The sequence below is a fragment of the Artibeus jamaicensis genome, unplaced genomic scaffold (assembly GCF_021234435.1).
Source record: "Artibeus jamaicensis isolate MK-2021 breed Jamaican fruit bat unplaced genomic scaffold, CSHL_Jam_final contig_519, whole genome shotgun sequence".
NCBI classification, from domain to species: Eukaryota; Metazoa; Chordata; class Mammalia; order Chiroptera; family Phyllostomidae; genus Artibeus; species Artibeus jamaicensis.
The window spans coordinates 9,640,650-9,658,609 of NW_026521871.1; the positions used below are offsets into that span (position 1 = coordinate 9,640,650).

The 17,960-nt window shown below is 38.3% G+C and overlaps 1 protein-coding gene and 1 non-coding gene across 2 annotated transcripts in view; both read left to right on the forward strand.

Annotated features, from left to right (window-relative positions):
* ERC2 (ELKS/RAB6-interacting/CAST family member 2) overlaps positions 1 to 17,960 on the forward strand; it is a 982,831-nt gene that overhangs the window by 210,237 nt on the left and 754,634 nt on the right. The gene's annotated exons all lie outside the window — the stretch shown is intronic.
* LOC119039383 (small nucleolar RNA SNORD72) lies at positions 15,080 to 15,151 on the forward strand. The gene has a single exon (XR_005080602.1). It is a non-coding gene; the product is annotated as a small nucleolar RNA SNORD72 (small nucleolar RNA).

A 17,960-nucleotide genomic window follows, 5' to 3' on the forward strand; every position in this document is an offset into this window, starting at 1 on the left:
ATGCTAGAGATTGCCTGTCACTATTGATGATATTGGTGTCGTTAGTACTCTTCTCACATGTCATCATTTTACTGCTAATTTCTATCGACGGGGAATCAGATTGCCAAAATTGTTAGAATTGTGTAAAGTAACTAGAGTCTGAGCAGATTCGTCTATGAGTAAATTGAATGTATCTTTGTGTAGAACTTGACCATTGAAGGCAGCACTCCTAGATAAATGTAGCGTGTTCAGATACCTCCTTTGGGTTGACACTGGTGAAATATAGCTTGTGAAGAATTTGAGATCAGTACCAGAAAGGATCTCAGGCTTCAGAATGTTAAGCTCTCTTCACTTCTTTTTAGCCAAAATGTTAATGGGAACTCTCAGTTCTTTTCCAATACCCTTTCTAATATCTGAACATGGAACAGAATTTTATTCAAGCTGTTTGTTTCTTGTATGTTTATAATGTTAGCCAAAGTACTAGTATTTATGGCATTTCCTCTTTTTCCCTTAATGATGGATTCTGGAATTAAAAAAAAACCCTTTTATTATTTAGCCTCCTGTTTATGTCTTTAACCTCAATCAAGTCAGATGTAACTAGAAAATAGGAATGGTGTCACATTAAGTAACCAGATTTGGAGAAGCCACATAGCAGGTTAAATTAGACCATGAAAGTAAAGTTTACCAAACTGCCAGTCTGTCTGTTTTGGTTTTTCAATGTTTGATTGAAATTTAAAGAGAATTAGACTTCTTTTTGATTAAGCAGGAAAGTCAACTCATTTATACTAGTTCAGATTAATATAATAAGACCAATTAAAGTTTTGTGCATTACAAACTAATGCATAAAAATATTATTGTGCATTAATTATTCTGTAGAATAATTATTATAATTCTGTAGAATATTAATATCATTAATAATGCCAACCAATAAACTGTTATATATAATATAGTGATATGTTATTAATATATAATTATCAATATATTATGTATCAATATAATTAGTATATTCATTATATCAATATATAACAGATATTATTGTGTATATTATTCTGGCCTACTGAAAATTTCTCAAACTTATACTTTCTATATTTGTGTAGGGGGCTAGAACAAATATTTATACTAGAAATCTCTTATTTTGCATTTGTGAGTCAATCCAAATCTGACTGAATAGACTAAAAATGAAAATCACTTTGAGCTTGTTACTATCTTGAAAAATATGTAACCTGAGAATGAGAGACTTCTTATGTCCCTTCGGCCTCTTCTACCTACAAGGACATAAAGCGAATGGAAATAAGCCAGTATTGTTATATTTCTCTTGTTGTTACTGTGTACCTGCCTGCTCTGAAAATGCCTTCTCTGGTCAGTCTCCAAGTGAGTAGTAAAGGATAGTTCTTTTTAGGGGAATGAGCTTGTGGCTACAAGACAGCTAAGGTTATAACTTCTGTAGCACAAATGCAAGACCAAAGAAGGGACAATCTTTGGAATGGTACTTTGTTACGGGTAATTAGGCCATATTCCTATGAAGGAGGTATTCCTTCAGTGAGGGTACTGGGATCAAATTGAGAAGAAAATTGAGGACCAAAATTTATGTAAATAATCAGAGTAAAGTTAGGAAGTTTAGATTGAATGTTCATCTTGCAAATGAAATTAAATATGAAATAAGTTTTTAAATCTTACATTTAACAAAATGTAGGTGAGAAGTATAGCTATGTGCTAATTTTTAAAAAGAATAAGTAATGAAACTCTAATATCAATTTTATTTGAGCAGAATGTTTCTAATAAAATTGACAGCTAGCATGCCATTTCAGTGTTTGACCTTTGCACTACCATTTTTTAAAAAGTGTCATTTTGCCAAAAATATGCTGCAGAGCTTCTTCAGGTTTCCCAGCAGCCTCTTTAATCTGTTGCTATTCAGATAATTTTCTTTTGAAGTTCTATCCTGCATTATCCTTGTTACTCATCCCAGCTGTTACTCATCCCATCACTTGATGGATCTGAGGTTCTTCAAGATTCAGTGGTTCTTCCCAAGTCACTGTCACTCAGTGCAAAAGGTGTGCCAGCCACAGTACTAGATGCTGGGTTGACATGGTCTCCGCCCTTCAAGTCATACAACAGGGGGTAGGAGGAAGAGACCCTTGAAGGGTAGTGCTGTTAAACTCTGTGAAAGGTGAAAAGAACGAATGATTTTCATTAAGTGTTGGGAAGCCCTTAAGTGTAGGAAATAGCATTTGAAAGGGGGAAGAAGTCTGTATTAACCACTCACCAGGCACCGTAGAAAAAGCTTTTCATAAGATAGGGCCAATCCTTATGGGAAACACAGATTGTATATAGTTAAATCATTTTAATTCTTAAATATGCCTGAGGGTGTTTAATAGTTACTTACTTTAGTCATAGGGGGCAAAGGTGGCTTCCGGCTCAGTGGTATATAAGTTGAGACTTGAAGGGTCACAGAAATTCAAGGAGAGGGTGGGGACACAGTAGAGGCAAAGGGAGCAGAGGGCTGAGCCCATAGTGAGAAGTAAGGAAAGTCTAGAGCTGTCCTATCCAATATAGTAGCCATAGTTATATGTGACTTTGGGAACTTAAATGTGGCTGGTGCAAAGAAGGGACTGAGTTAATTAGTCACACCTGGCTGGTGATGACCATACTGGACAGCACAGGACTAGTATACTTATAACAGAGTGGACAAAAAAGAGAGGGGTTTTCATGAGGCCAGAGAGGAGCATTGGAGAGATATTTTATGAGATATGGTAGACCCTGGTGAGTAGTCCAGATTTTATTCTAGAGCTTTGGGAAGCCACTTAAGGGTTTCATGAAAGAGTGGTACGTAATCAAAATGGCATTCTGCAGTTGGCCCAGGAACAGGATTCTACTGCTGAAATTGAGCAAGAAGTATTTGTAATAAATATGTCCCTAGGGAACGTTGATCTGGAGTGGGGTGTGGGATGGACTGGACAGGGATGGCCGAAGGTGACCTGATCAGAACGGGGAGAGGAAGAACATGTGGTTAATAATGCAGGCTCCATAGTCTGATGGCCAGAGCCAAATTCGGGTCTGCCATTTTTGGTTTGCCTGGAAGGAGGATGCTTCAACTGTGTGGGCAGTGCCTGGACCCAGAGAGAGCTGGTTTGGCTCACACCGCTACAGGGCAGTGACAGAGGGCTGCTTGAGGTTGCAGCCAAGCCTCTGGGAGCCACTGCACATTGTCATTCTGCGGGTGGGGCATGAGGGCAATGTTCTCCTGTCTTTGTTTCAATTGGTGCAGAAGTTAAGGGCCTTGGTGACATCTCATTCAATCTTCTTTTACCTTATTTGGTAAGCCTTTCACAAAACTTTTATGGAAAGTCTGTTATTCTCATCTGCTTCCCATAAGAAAGTGTTTGGCAGTGGCAGAGAGTCCCAGGACTTATGGGAGAGGAGTGATTTCCTGAGGGTCCCCCACAACATTCTCATAGAGCTTGTTTTCCCCAGTTGCAGACCAAACAGACGGAACAAATTTGCTTTCTCTCTGGAGAAGACTGAGCGATATGGCTAGGAAGGGGAAGTGAGAATTGGAGCAGGGCAGTGTATGTGGAAGTTAAGACGCTGGTTGCAAGAAAGCCTAGCTAGCACAATTAGAAAAGGAATCTTTACTGAGAGGGTAGCTTGTGGAATCCAACTGTTGGATGCTGCTGGCCTTGGAACCCCATGGCTGCCAGAATGTTCTAGTTCCTCTGAGCATGGGCTTACCTGTGGGGCATTTTGGTTCATGTGGTAAAGTTAGCCAACCCAAAGCTCTTGAATTTACCTTTGATAGATCCATCTGGAACCTGGGAGAGGGCCTGGTTCAGGACAGTTTTTATTCTTGCTCCAGCCAGGCCTGGTTTGCTGGGAATGACCACATGGAGCAATTATAGCTTCTGGACCTCCTGATTCATGACTCTGTAGGGCAGGAATTCTGCCTGGTTATTGTTAGAATGGTGTTTCATATCGTATATTATATCATATCAATCATAAATGCATAATATTAATATGTAAATAGAATATAACATACGGAGCAATGTCTAGGATATTATATAGAAGATTACTGTACAACCCAAGTTTCCCCCTGTACCTGTTGCATCCCTAGGAACTCTGACATAATGCTTATTACAATGAACTTCTTTTGACCTTGACCTATGTTTCATAGTATCAGCTATTTACACATGAGAGAGGAAGGGCAAAACCTAATTTTATGTGATACTTATGAAATATAGTTTTTTAGAAGGGGTGGAATCACTCTGTAGAATTGCGGTAAACATCCATCTACCAGGAATTAAAATTCACTGTGTGTGGAAGATTACACTTGACATAATCATAATTTATAGAGTAAAATATAGTTTTAAGGTCCTAATCAGCCACCTGGTGAATGAATGAGATACAATTTTTATGTTTTAATGATATTAGTAAAGATTGTGGATAAAATAAAAATAAATCAAAGTTAGGATGTACAAAGTAGAGTTTCTGGTGCAGTACAGATATTCTGCTTCGCCATCTTGAGTATGATGCAAACCAAGAGACGATAAAAAGATATGTCACTAGTTAGTTCAGGGTCAGCAAACTATGGCCCCTGGACTAAATCTAGCTGCCTACTTGTTTCATTACATAAAGTTTTATTGGAAGACTGGCACAAGCATTCGTTTACGTATTATCTCTGGCTGCTTTCATGTTACAATGGCAGAGTTGAGTAGTGCCAACAGAGACCACATGGCCTGCAAAGCTGAAAATGCATATCATCTGGCTCTTGACAGAACATGTTTACCAGCCCCTAGTTTAGATCCTTTGAGGCAGCACTGAGGGATCCTAGAGCCCTGGGAGGCCGGCTGCGGGGTGACACCTAGAAGGCAAGTGAAGGCATCTGAGCCCTGGTCCAGTTTCGTCCAGAGCAGTTTGGCTGCTCTATTTGCTTTGCTGGGCTTCTGTATATGATTTGAGAAGAAAGAAAGATTGTGCTATTTGAAAAGTACTGTTAAAGTTACTGATCTGAAAATACAGGAAGGCATTCAGAACAGAGAGGGTCTCTCTGAGGATGTCTAATTACACATCTTCACTGTGAACCAAAGTGGTTGTTACCTTGACATGATGTCTCCAGCTTAAAAAAAAAGTCCTAGATGGGAATTTGAAAGCTAAGATGGACCTCTGTAATTACTGACCTGCTGGAAATTGCTTTTAGGTCTCTGGCAGCCTATTTTCTCTTTTTGTGGGCAAAGATGCGAAATTTCTTTCTGTCGTGTCATCAGATTTAAAAAGGAAGATGTGACTAGAGTTGTCGAAGGGGTGAAGTTTAGATATACAAAGTAATGGCTGAAAAGTAAAATGTGCCATGTTTTGGTTTTAATCTTTAAATTATCAATACATTAATTTGGCCTTGAAGTTGTTGCCATGGAAAATGGCCTCTTACCTAATTTCTTCAAGTATTTTGACTTTTGTAACTTAAGTGAAAATCTAAATGTGAGTTGTAAGAGTAACTCGGGATGGCTTGCCTTGCTTGATGAAGACTTTGAAACATGATGCATTAAGGCATATCACATCTCAAGAGAATTGCAAGATTTTGCCAATTTTTATGAGCAGAAACTTGGGGCACATATTTGCAAATGACTTTTCAGGATCAGGGAGGATGGATTTTATTACTGGAATAAGCACAATTTATACACATGAATGCAGTGACCAGAAGGTCTTTTAGAAGGGAACACCTAGAAGGGGCGGAAGTGGGTAGCACTTGCTTCATTCTAGAGGTTTTACGTATATTATCTCATTTACTTCTCACAGTGTCCCTCTAAGATGGATACTTATTATCCCTGTTAGACAGATATGGAAACTAGTTAATTAAGCACTTAAAAAGCCTATAGCCATTAAGTATTTAAGCATACTGGCCCAGTTTTTTCAAAGGGGATGTGGTTGAAGTTGGAAAGCCCGTGGGTGCCTGGAAAGAGATCCTCTGCACCCTGCCACATTTCATGAGAGGACAGAGAGATTTAGATATGCTCTTCTCAGATCCAGAAATCTCCCAAGATAATGCTGGAGGAATCTAGAGCAGTGGAACAACTGAGCTTGCCTCCCAGGGCAGCCCAGGGAGACTAGGCGATGTGCACTCAACTGGCCTCTTGAATGAAGGGGCAGTGGCTGAGGACAGCCATATAGAATCCAAGACCCCGTGTAGCATGGGAAAAGCAGCCAAGAGGTTTTGAGTCCTCAAGGAAGGCTATGGCAGATGCTGAGAGGGTTGGTAGACTGGGGAGACCTGGGTGGGCAGCAGAAGGACTCAGTGGACCTTGTTGGAGTCCATCAGTAGTTGATGACAGAAATCCAGGTGGCACCAACGACTCTGACACTACCTATGGATAGCAAGTATGCCCCAGAGGCTGCTTTCCCAGTGTCAGGAAGTCAGCGGTAGAGGAAAAGATGGGGAAAGAAAAGAATCTTAGAAGACTAATGTTTAACTAGTGGTGACTGAGTTACTTCTAACTGTCAAGGGTTAAGTCACTTGTACTTTAATCTCCACTGAGGGTTGGAATTAGGAATTTGTAGGCTACATTGATATTCAGTTGTAGAGATGGAACATTATATGTTTGTACATCAGATATAAGGTTATATTTTTCACATTATCTGTTAATAATTGCCTTGATAACTTTTAACCAGAATCAGCTAAATTAATTGTGCTTCTAATATTTTTCATATTGGTTACTATACTTTTAAAATATTTAACAGGTGTTGGAAACCATGTTTATCATGTAAATTATTTCATGTAATTTGAGAATAATATAAAATTAAATATTTTCTTAGGTGCCATTATTATTCCATACTTCATAGTTGAAGAAATTAAAGTTCAGAGAAATTCGCCAAGGTCACACAACTGGTAAATGAGTGAGGCTGGAGTTAATCGATTTAACATCCACTTTGGATTCTAAGTGCCTAGCATGGAAGCTATACATGATAAGAGCACAGAAAATAACTTGAGTGAATTACAGCTCAGTTGTGTGGCAGTGTGAGCTGACCACTGGGTATGTTGGGAACCCTGTTCTGAGCAAGATAAGGAAAGATAAATAAATCAAAGCTGAGGCCCCTCCCAGTGACTTAGTTATCCCTGATGTGCTGTGCATTCTAACTCAGAGCTAAGCCTTTGGAAATATTTGTGGATCCTATCAGAAAATACTCAGAAAGCAAAAGAGTTTTAGAAGTAAACAAAAATGTTGTATGGTTTAGTTAACTGAGGAAAGTTAACTATTGGGCTAAGTATAGTGGGGATTGGGGAGACATGGGAGGGGGCCAAGAAAGTATTTCAAATCAGTTTATGCCTCTTAGAGTCACTTCACAACATCCCATCATGCTGCCGAAATCCATGAGTAGAATAAGCACATGCCTTCCAGAACTCGCAGCCAGCTCTCTGGTACAAAGCAGTGCCAGTTTCAAACTTGGACGCCAGCCTTCTCCTAACCTATCCTATCTAACTGACAATACTTTTGTCTGGTTTCCACTTTGTACTTGGGTTTCTGTTAATCTGATTAAGGCACCAATCCTATAAGTAGGTGTTACGTCTCTTGTTAACACTTTGAGGTTTGGGGTCCTAATTAAGAGATTTCTTTTTTACCTACTAGAAGCACAAGTTCATTTGAAAACGTGTAGTCTTAGAGTTTGGGAAATTTTTAGACATGGTGAGTGCTACTGAAAAGTGGAACAATCACTGCCACAGTCCTAATGACCAAGTCAGAGAGGCCTCCTCATACGAGGTGGTACTGCTAGGGATGTACCATTCAGGTGACTAGCCCAGGTGTCTAGAAGGACCTTCTAGACAAGGGCCAACCTAGAGGACTCCTGGAAAAGCTGGTGCCCACTATGAATTCACCATCAGTAGTATCCAGAGTCTTAGAGTTTTAGGAATTTTTAGAATTTGCATATCATACTTGGGAGGTGGTTCCTTATAGTAAAGTCTGAGTATGTTTACAAACACCTGAGCACTTTCAGAGCCTTTCAGCGGCGGTGCCTGTTCTACCTGGACTGCACTGAGAGAGAGTGGTCTGCACACCTGCAGTTCTCTCTCAAGCCTCTCTTCTATAACTGAGGGATAAGAAATCTTATATATGGTGTAAATTGGGACGACCATAATAAGAAAAAAGCTAGTCACTCAAAATGAGTCTTAACATTGGATTCTGTAATACTACTTCTGGGATCTATCCTTTGGAGATAAGTCTTACTGCAGAAAAGATTTTTGTGCCCAGATATTGAGGACAGTTTTCCTTCTTTTTAAATAAGTAAAAACTCAAGTTTTGTTTAAATAAGGGAAAACTCTTTTAAATAAGACAAATCTTAAACATTTCCAATTATGAAACTAGCAGTGACAGAATTATATAACCATCAAAACAATTAAAAAAGTAATAAGGTACTTTATTGCTTGCATTTATTCTCTAACCTTTATTGAAGTTATTATTATCCAAATTTTCAATCTCTAGAGAAGGGAGTGGGCTGTGGGGCCAGCTCAGAAGGTACAGCAGTGATGAACACCGACTCAGGAGTCAGGGGAGTCCATTATGGCCGGGCTGTCCCTAGAGGCTGTGGAGCCTGGGGCCACTGAGCCATCACCACCTGAACAAAGTTCTCTGAGAGGAGCCGTGTGTCTGGTGCTTTGTACATTCCTTGGGATGCCTGTAAACACAGCCAAATGAAAGTATATTTTAATTTGTAGGATAATTTGTAGCAATAGCTTTGAAAACTGGTTTTGTATGATAATTTCATTGTTATTATACTATGTAATACTTTTCTAGTATTAGGGTAGATAGAGGAGGTATCTAAGACCTGCTTTTCTTCAAGCTTATTAATTTTAGTTTATTCTTTTTTGATTTTTGATTTGCATAATCACTGTTAGGTACTATGGTTGTCCTTCAGGCTTAACACTCAAGTGGAACATGTATAGGAGGTGTCGGAAATAACTTTCCAGTAGTTAAATTGTTTTTCTGCAAAAATATAACTTTAAAATGAACAAAATTTATAGGGGTGAACTGCTACCCATGTTAACATGTAGCAAGAAGATGAATTTGTAGCCAGATTAAAAAAATTAATTGTCACAACTTGAAAGAGGGATATTATTTTTAGTTTTCAATCAATGTTTAATCTAGTGCAATAGAATGTTACAATACAATTTTAATGTTAGAGAAGAGGGACAAAGGCGGTGTCGTGTGGTGGGCCTTCCTGCCCCCAGGTTACAAAGCTGCACCAGCAGGCAGTGGGGCTTGACAGGCAGTGCTGGGAACCAGGACAAATTACTTATATTGCTGGAGACCTCATGGGTACATGTGGAGGCAGCAGTTGGATTAGATGAGCATCTCCTAAATACTGTTCTGAGAACAATATTGTTCTGAGAACAATGTGAGAAGTTGAGAGGCATCCACAAGTAAAGAGTTGCCCTGATCAAATGAGAAATGGCGCGCCCCACTTTGGAGATTCCCAAAGTGCGTGAACATATTCTAGCCTGTGAGATATTCCTCAGTGAAGATGTATTTTCCACAGTGTTTCAGCCAGCATGTCTTAAATGTATTTGATGACAGAATCCTGTTAGCGAGGAACATATTCTGGGAAACACTGAACAAAGTTTTTTCCAAACTCCAAGATCCTGGGGTTTTAAACATACCATCCAAATGTTGCTTAGCAACATTACAGCCACCTGATTTTCCCACTAGATGGCACCCTTGAATGAGATTTGCTTTTTTACTTTTTGATTGGCTTCTCCCCGGACATTTTTGGACATTGCTTTTCCCACGCACTGGGAAAGAGCAGATCAGTTATCAAACTGATTTGAAGGCCACTCTGTTAACATTTTACAAGCCATTTAAAAATAAAACAGTTGTATCAATGATAGGGATAAATATCAGCCAAGATTGAAATAGTGTATTAATTTTCTCACAATACCTATTTTTAAAAATTATGTGAACAATGCCAGTATATCTTATTTTTTAATGTGTTACATGAGAGCAGCCAGACAAAATTTAATTACACATTTGGATTATTCTACTGATCAACTTGAAACATTGAACTGCGAGACTTTGAGAGAATCTGGTGGTACCTGGGAAATTTCCTTAGTTCCTATGGTGGGTAAGCGGTGTTTTCAGCTCTCACATGTGTATAATTTTGTTAGGGAATCACTGAAATATTATTATGTTTAAGTGTGTGCACCTTTAGAAGGTCTCACTTTCCAGCAGGCTGTGTAAAGTGGTCTCTTAAAGTTTCCTTCATGTTCTAGTAACTTTTTGATTGGTTCCTTATTAAGAATAATTTGCTATTACACATTAAGATGTTCCTGTTCTGTGGGTTAGTCAGTTAGTCTGTCCTTCACTGGGTCTCACTGTTGTAAGCTGAAGCAATTTAGCATCTCCTCACCTCCTGCCTGGAGTTCATGGAATTTCACACGTTGGTTTAAGTGTGCCCAGGAGTTTGGGAAAATAAAGGCAACTTTACTTAGGAATAGTCATACTTCGAGTTTGTTCAACAGAAGGATGTTTACCTATTAGAAATGTGTGCCTTTTTAATGATGGAAAGGGAGCTTTTAAAAATATAATGAGGAGGCTTCCTGAATTACCTGAAATGTGTGTGTGCACATGGTGGGGTGGGGGCCAGGGTGAGAAGCCAAACTCTGTGACTAGAGGCTCATCTTGGTCTTTCAATGCTGTCTTTTGAAGGTAAATTCTTTGTGAGTCCTCTTACTCTTATTCCAGGAAAAGATCCTTTACAAACCTCAAATAGCACCCCATGGACATTAAAATTCTCATACTTTCTAAAGGTAGGTTGTCTGTGTTGTGATTTTCTCAGCATGGCCGTCAGATCCGGCCTTTTCTCTTGCTCCGATTGTTGTGCTTGTGTGTTTGCTTTTTCCTCCATAGTGCTTAGCACTGCGTGGGCCCTTGTATTTAGTTCATCTTGGAGCCTTACATTTTTTAGCATGGTGGAGTGTAAAACAATTTGTGTTAGAATATCTGTTTAAGAAGTTTGATGAAGATTTTGTGAGTGTGGTTGGTTTATAATGGAAATATCAGATAAAACAGATAGTAATAATTGTAGTTAATATGTATCAAGCACTTACTGTTCTAGGCACTGTGTCAAAGCATTTCCCCATGTATTAGCTCACTTAATAATCTTCAGGGCAACCTGTTGGGGATAAATGCTATTTCTTTTTCATTTTTTTCCCAAACTGTAAACAACAGTTTATTTAGAAAATCGCAGGGATAGATGAAGTGAACAAGTTACAGGGGCGAAAGAAGGGCCCTTGGAGCTTGGGGGAGAGAGAGAAAGGTGAAGAGAAAGTGCCTGGGGGGAGACGAGGTGAGGGGAAGGTGAGACTCCTGGGTGTGCTCCTGGGAGGGAGAGGGAAGTGCAACGGATGCTACTTGTATGGCATTTTCAGATGAACAAACTGAGTGTTAGAAGGATGAAGGTTAAGTAATGTCACATAGAGGCCCAGCACAGACTGTTGATCTGGTCTTTCATGACTTGTGTTTTACCACCACATGAATTATTTGAAATATCCCTTCCTAAATGTTTTGTGGAACGTGCGTGTGAATCTTTGTTAGGTTGAGTCAGGCTAGGCCAGGAGGCCACAAGGTAGCAAGAAATCTCCAGATAAAGAGAACTCAACTGCCAATTTTGCTCTCAGCTCTAGACACCGAGATTTCTTGGCCTGATGGTTTCATATTCAAAAATGTTTGGCCGTATTTCTCAACACACTGAGTTACTATACTTCACATTAACAGTGCTTGGCTTTGTCTTTTATGCAGAAAGCCCCTCCAGGCCTCTGTAATGTGCTAAAAAAGATCTTGTCTAAAACTCATGAAAATAAATAACATAAAACTGTTCTGAATAAATTTGAGTTAAGTGAAAGGAACCCTTTTCTATGTATGCATATTGCATACACGCAGTTGTGTGCGCCCGTGAACACATGTTCTGTCATTGGGCCTAAGACCAATACCCTCCATAGTGAAGGACGTTTCAGAATTTCCATTATAAATCATGTTAGGGGTTCATAACTAATACTGTAAAAAATTCAGCTCCGCCTGGCATTTACTTTATTGTGTTTGCAGGATTAATTATTGCAAGGAAGCAGGTTGATGGAAACATACTTTTGCCTTAGCAGTTGTGGCTGCTGCAAACGTTTGTGTAATTATTGAAAAGGGTAGGTGGCTCTTGGAATAGTTCAGGTACCTCAGAAATTCAAGTGGCAAAGAGTAACACATCAACTGGATTTTGGATGCCTGATTGGCAAATGTAGTTTGTTCTTTAATTTGCATGTTAATTATAAACAGAAAGTCCACACAACATATCATTGAATTTTGTGACCTCCCCCAATACTTTTTTTAAAGAAATTGGTAGAAATAAAAAATTATTGGACAGAGGCGCATAGGTTTATTTTTACCATCAAGACCAAGACTCAACTCAAAAGTCACCTCTTCTGGAAAGTCTGTAGTAATTATTAAAATATACTGAGCATTTCTAGTCAGTATACTAAGCTTTATATGAGTTTTCTTATTTACCTAACTGAAGATCTTCATTTTACAGATGAAGAAGCCAAAGATCAGAGAGAAGTAGTCTGCTTAACGTTTCAGAGTAGGAGCTGGTAGGAGAGTTGTTTGACTCTGGGGTTCAAGAGCCTACAGTCTTCAGTGGGGTATGTTCAAGTGTTCCTGATACCCAGTTTGCACTGACTTTTAATCCAGTTGTTCTCAGCCCTGGGGCTCATTGGAACAATCCAGAGAATTTCAAAGTGCAGACAGCAAGTGCCACCACAGGTTAATTAAATCAGATTACTGGAAATGAGGCCCAGGTTATTCTACTACGAAGAGAGAGATGGCTGAGGCCCCCTCTCCTTGCCCCACGTTATTCCTGATCAGCTTTAATAGTTGTGAGGTCAATTATTTCTCAAGCAAAAGTTTAATGAATTGATAACCCACTCATTAAAATTTGTATCAGTTTGTATGGGCTGGGTGAAAGTTTGCCTTTGGAAATGATTTGCTAAGCAAATTATAGATCACACTGGAGCATAAGGGAAGTATTTGTCCTATTAAAGAGCACAGATAGCTTTTGACCATAATAGAAAATTGTATTCACTATAAACAAATTGACAGGTGAATTTCAGGTCATTTTGACATCCATTACATAAACTTGTTAAGTACTGTTAATCCACAACATTTTATTTACCACTTGATTACTTGCTTTTCAAAATTGTGTCTAAAATATTCTGTAATTCTAAGTTTTGATGCAATCAAGGTGGGTTCTCCTTACCCTTAGTTAAAGTTATTGCTGTGTGACATGCTTTCTAAATTGTTTCATTTCTGGGAGCTTCGGCCTCACCCATGAAATTTCAAATTTCTTACAAGCAAGGATCTCATCTCTTACTTTTTAAAATATTCATGTCTATTTGGGGGGCTCTGAGCCTTGCTGGTGCTGCTAAACATTATACAATGTATAGGACAGCCCCCACAACAAATAATTATTTGGTCTCTACTGTCAATGTGTCAAGGTTGAGAAGCCCTAGTTTAGAGCTTAACAAGCACATGCCAAGGGAAAATAAATCATCCAAGAAAATATTTTTGTTTACTTTGTTAAATATTTAAATAATGTTTAAATATTAAATTACTCTAGTATATCATGGGAAGGCAAGTCATGAGGTTAAGTATTTCACCTGGGGAATAGATTTACTGTGATGACTAGGGAAGAAATCTCACTCAGGAAAGGCAAAAGAAGCTTGCTTTTAGGAAACAGCCTACCTAGGACCTAAGAGTTGGTGGGACATGCTTGAGAAAGTCTTGGGGCTACTAGTGTTTGAGGGTTAAATTGCTGAAGAGCATGTTCTTCCTGACACTTCCCAAGCTAGTTTATAAAGAAGCATTGAAGGAGTGGAGGAACTTTTATTCTTTCTTAAATAAAACTAAAGCTGTGTGTTCATTAACTCACACAAATACAGGCTGGCAAACTGTATAGAGTATTAAGTTGGGGTCATTTGGGAATAACCTGTAAGCCATAGCCACCAGTACATTGGCTGTTATGCTCCTGTGCACTGGGTGCCTTCTGTGTTGCTTGAAGTGATAGAGTTCAAGCATTTGAGAAAGAGCGGTGGTACTTTTCATAGTGAGTTGAATTCACATTTTGCTCTGTACTTTGCTATAAAAACAATTGGTTTTGAAGACTAGTGTTAGAATCTTCTTCAGTGCTCTAAAATATGAGCAGAACTTAAAATATATTAAATATACTCACATTTAATTTATCATATAGATATTTTAAAAAATTACCATATTCCTCATGCATAGCAGGCTCTCCTTAGACCAGAGTGATGACAATATGAAATCAACTTTAGAGGCCATTTTTTGTCTTTACAGAGTATTTCTCTTGCTCCCAGATATATTGCCAGGCACAGCACAGGTAAGGTACATTTGATGATTGTATATTAATATCTTCCCTTGTTGAGCATGTACAGATGCACCCATATTTGTGCCTTTATTCCTCCCTCACCCAGAAAGGTTTCCTTTTTCCCTTTTAAAATCCACCGTAAATTCATCTTCTTTTTTAAAATCCACCTCAAAGCATCCTTCATAAGATCTTCATTTTTTCCTTCTTCAACCCCCAGTCCTCTCAAAATGAATTTCTTCCTCTTCAGGAGCCCACAGGCCTGCTGGATTTTTATTTAGTTTGCCTTTTCTTAGAGCTGGTCTAAATACCCTTGTCTCTGCATTGTATACAGCTCAAGGATCCAGGACTGTGCATCCTTCCATCTGCCATAGGGCATTTGCACACAGCAAATACCTAAAAGTCCTGATTCAATAACTTAGTGAATCTTCCCCTTGTCATCAACTTGAGGTCTGTTTACTATCAAGCCATTTACTATGTGTTTACTTTGAAATGAGTCTAAGGAGATTAAAGTCTAAGTGTACTGGCCCTGTGAGGATGGGGGCTGTGTCAAATTCTATTTGGTAGCTACTTACCTAGAGTAGCACAAAGAGCACGCCTAACTGGGAAATGATTGATGCTTGAATTACTATTAGGTGGCTAATGCTTCTTTGTTGTGTAGTTTGTTGTGTGAAAGACAATTGAAGGTCCTCAAGCATCTATTCACTGAGTGATGTAAAAAATGTCTGAACATATGAATTCAATATTGAATTCAGCATTTAATTTGTTGAAATCTGTTTATTTATTTTTTTCTTTTACTCTTCCTATTCTTTTTTAAAAAAATTATTTAGTTATTTTTCAAGTACAGTTTTTTTTTTGTCAATTTTTCCCATCCCAGGCCCCCCCACCCCGTCTCCCCACCTCCTCCCATTCCCCCCCCACACACACAGTCCTCATCCCTGTGTCTTTCATACTTGTTCTTCAAAATCCCTCCCCATTTTTCCCCTTAAATTCCCTTCCCTCGCCCCTCTGGTTGCTGCCCACTTGTTCTCTATTTTAGTGTCTTTGTTTTTATTCTATTTTCTTGTTTATTTTGTTATTTAGCTTCCTGTTAAAGGTGAGATCATATGGTATTTGTCCTTCAATGCCTGGCCTATTTCACTCAGCATAATGCTTTCCAGTTCCATCCATGTTGTTGCAAAGGGTAGTAGCTCCTTCTTTCTCTCTGCAGCATAGAATTCCATTGTGTATATGTACCACAATTTTTTGATCCATTCATTTACTGACGGGCACCTAGGTTGCTTCCAACTCTTGGCTATTGTAAATTGTGCTGCTATGAACATTGTGGTGCATAGGTTCTTTGAAATTGATGTTTTAGGATTCTTGGGATATAATCCTAGCAGTGGAATTGCTGGGTCAAAAGGCAGGTCGAAAATCTGTTCATTTTTAAAAGCACCTATTCAATGAACTTAATCAGAAAGATAGATGAAGTTAGTCTTTTTTTCTGTAAAGCATCTATTTAATTAATTTAACAAGGAAGATAGAGTTAATCTTTGCATTAGTCCTGCAGCTTGTGTGGGACTGATTTATATACTAAATCTTGAAAGAAAGGTAAAATGGAGTGCAAAGAGATTCTCCTAGAAATGAAAATTAGCTTGAAGGGTGATAAGTGTGAAAAGGTATGTGTGTCAGAAGACCTTTTGGCTTGACTTAGAAGTGCGGTGTTCTTAGATTACTAAAATCTACTGCTAGGCATTCATTATCTGCTTTTCACTTGGTATCAGATACTGCTGGGAGAGTAAGACCAGTTTATAATGTGGCATCTGCTGTTTAGGGCCTCATGTTCTAGTGTATGGCTTGGTCAAGTTTTTCTTTAAGAGTGAGATAATTAGTGTTGGGTTGGCCAAAAAGTTCATTAAGTTTTTTTCTGCATGGCTATAGTAGTGCTTAGTTGTCTAACTTCTTTGGAAACAGTTTTGTTAGATTCTATTGGGACAGCTTCATACCAGTGTGCATTGAAAAAAAAAAACTTATCAAAGTTGGTGAATTTTTGTATAGCCATCGTAATGTTGAAGATGAAAGAAAATAAGCAACATTTTCAGTATATTATGCTTTATTATTTCAAGAAAGGTAAAAACACAACTGAAATAAAAAAAGGTTTGTGGAGTATATGGAGAAGGTGCTGTGACTGATCAAATGTGTCAAAAGTGGTTTGCGAAGTTTCTTGGTACTATTGACATTCTGGCCAAATCTTTGCTGTGGGGCTGTCTTAAGCATTGGAAGATGTTTAGCGGCACCCCTGGCGTCTTCCCACTAGGAGCCAATAGCAGGAGACAGCCAATGTATTCAAAATATCCAAATCAATAAAGTTATTGGTGAAAGTGAAAAACATATCTTTTATTTTATGAAAAAAAGTAAGTGGAATATTTCACAGCCCAGTACTATTTTAAGCTTTTGGGCCATTTTGTCTCTGCAATTACTCAGTTCAGCCATTATAGCATAATAGAGGCAGCCATAGACAATACATAAAGCATGACTCTGTTCAAATAAAACTTTATTTACAAAATTGGCAGCTGGGTTTAGGGCATGTCATAGTTTATTGACCCTCTTCACTAGATGGGGGTGAGTGTGTGGATATGTCTATAATATTAGTGTTGGAGTATGTGCTTTTTACTGCTGTACTATAGAAACTCTGATGTGGTAGAGAAAGCTGGGTCAGAGTAGTGAAGGGAGAAGCTGTTTGTCTTTGTGGTCACTTGTATAGAAATTTTATTCATTCCACATTTTTTTTCATTTATCTTACAAGTCTTTTTTTTCATATATTTATTGACCATTTGCATGAGTTTTTCTTATAGACTTGTCTTTCTTTATTTTTCTTTTGGATTTTTAAAAAATCTCATGGATTTGCATACAACAATGTTAGCCCTTAGTCAGTTATGTGACAATTTCTCCCCAGTTTTTCAAAAGCAATTTATATTTTCTACAACTTTGGTACAAGATAGTTTTACATTTTTATGGAGTCAGTGTATCAACCTCACCTTCACTGTTTTAACCTTGCATGTAGGTTTAGCCGTCCTTTCCCCAGACCAAGGCTATAAAGTCCCTGTCATCCTCATGTGTTAACAGCTATTCTCATGTATTTGTTCTTCCTCCAGATGAAGAGATAAATTATTTGTTCAATTTTAAAAATTATTTAAGGATTTTTCTTAAATTTATTTATTTATTTATTTAATTTAGTTATTTTTCAAGTACATTTTTTGTCTATTTTTCCCATCCCAGCCTCCCCCGCCCCTTGCTCCCCACCTCCCTCCCATTTCCACCCCGCTTAGTTCTCGTCCCTGTGTATCTTACAAGTCTTTGGTAAGTGGTCATCATATGCAAAATGTTCATTCTGTTTTTTTCAAGCATCATTGTTTTGTATTTTAATGACTTACCTTACACATTTTATGACTTCTGAAATTGGGGTATGTCTCACACTTGACGGTGTTATTATTATAAGATTTTTCTTTCTCTGCAGATATAAATTAAGAAGTGCCTTATCATCAATGGTGGCTTAGATTCTGAAGAAATATGGCAGATGTTTTAGTGCTGCCTTACATATA